Below are 2126 nucleotides of genomic sequence, written 5' to 3'. Positions count from 1 at the left end.
GGAGACTGTTGGTAGTCCTTGGCATTTCCTGTCTTGTGGCAACATAACTCCAGCTGTGCCTCTGTGGTCATACAGCATTCTCCCTGTGTGTTTTTGTCCCAATTTCCCTCTTATCAGGACATCAGTCATTGGATTAGGGTCCACGTGAATCTAGTATGGTCTCATCTTAACTTGTTTATAACTGTGACGATTCTCTCCAAATAAGCTCACATTCATAGGTAGCAGACGATAGGACTTGAACATATGTTTTGAGGGTCGGGGGTGGGGTGGGGCGGAGGGACACAGTTGAATCAATAATTATCAAAGTAAATTAAAAGACAATGCAGATAGTAAAATGTGATGCATCTTGTTATTCTTTAAACCACATTGTTGAGAAATTTCCCTAGGTTTACCAATAGCCACAATCTTTTCAAATACTGGAAGACTGGTTTATGAATACTTAGATTTCTAAAAAATGGAAAAATACATGCTCCCAAGCTCCTAATTAATGCGTCCAAGTGGAAAGAGAGTGATAAACACAATAGTTCTCTATAATAAATGGCAAAAACAAATATAGGGACATCATATTTACATAAAAATGAAAAAATTAATCTCTCTTAAAAAGACAAACCACAGTTTGCCTCTTACTTTATCTTACTTTTGAGTGAAAAATTTCTTTGAGAATAAAATATTATTGGAGAATGGACTTTTACTTTCATAATTCTTTAATTTCTTTCTTTTTTAAAACTGTAGAGTCCACCACAAATAGAAAGTAACACTAAATCAAGTGAGCATTTCAATTTTACACTGTTTCATGCATGTATTAACTCAGAGAGAGAATAACTTTTTTAAAAGTTTTTTTAAAAATTTATTTTGAGAGAGAGAGAGAGAGAGAGAGAGAGAGAGAAGACACACATGAGCAGGGGAGGGGCAGAGACAGAGAGAATCCTGAGCAGGCTCCATGCTGTCATCACAGATCCCAACACAGGGCTTGAACCCATGAACTGTGGGATCATGACCTGAGCTGAAGTCAAGAGCCAGATGCTTAAACGACTGTGCCACCAGAGAGAGAAGAACTTTTAATTCAACCCAGTAAAATGTTTCTTCTTCATTTCTCACTGGCCCATAGATCATGCTGAGCTGAATGTTTCCTGCTATGCTTTCTTTCTGCCTTGAATGAAATGTGGGCACTGCAGAGTACGGAAAAAGTCATGTGTGCCAGTGAGAGGAATCTAACAAGTGCTTTAAGTTCCTTTGAATTAATACCATGTTTGGGTTAAGGACTAGGGGGCATTTTAGGAAGGGAAAAGGTAATGCTTTTAATGAAAATGCTAGGAAACTAGAGGGATTTCAACCCGGTTTAGCAAAATCACTTGTGAACATGCACCTATAAGTGAGTGATTTCAATGGAAACCAACTGGAGTTCCATGAAATTATTCAGCACTTGAAAATAAGGCCAAGAGAGGGTTAGGGTTAAGGCTTACTTGTCCTTTCAATGCCATACTGCAACATTGTTCAACATGTCCACTCGGGAATTCAGTAGGGGAATGCACCTCTGTTCGACTGTTATTGATTAAGGGCTCAGAATGTTAACTTGTGGGTCTTGTTTGAGAGAGGTAAATAACTTTGTTCAGGTAAAAAAAGATCACCATAGGTTATGGTCTGGTTGCCCTGGGGCTCATGAGCCAGTCTTGTATCTAGCAGTTTGGGTATAGCTACAAGTTCCCAGATCCTCTCCTACACTTAAGACCAGCTTTACCCTCTTACTGGGTCCCATGTTAGTGAGTTGATACTTCTTCAACCTATATTTATTCCCTTATTTTATTTTTGCAGGATAGTAATTTTGAAAAACTTTTGGAATGGATACTTTGATACATATTTGAACTTTTTATCTGTACCCTCGTTTTTAGCGGTGGAATATAAGAATTTATCAACATACTAGTGGTGTGTTTTCTCGTGCAAGAACCTTGTAGGTCCTGAAAGGAGGTCATGGATCAAATCCCCTCAAATGCTTTGCTTTTATATGTGGGCAGAATCACATCAAATGCCAGAATAAAATACCTCATTTGTTTTCATCTTATGATTATCTGCAAATGAAATTCTGTAATGATGGCTTTTAAAAAATAGCTTTTGTATAAGGAGGGGAG

Source organism: Hyaena hyaena, unplaced genomic scaffold (assembly GCF_003009895.1).
Source record: "Hyaena hyaena isolate Hyena2069 unplaced genomic scaffold, ASM300989v1 scaffold_859, whole genome shotgun sequence".
Lineage (NCBI taxonomy): Eukaryota > Metazoa > Chordata > Mammalia > Carnivora > Hyaenidae > Hyaena > Hyaena hyaena.
The sequence above is the reverse complement of the archived record's forward strand: the minus strand, read 5'-3'. Positions refer to the sequence as shown.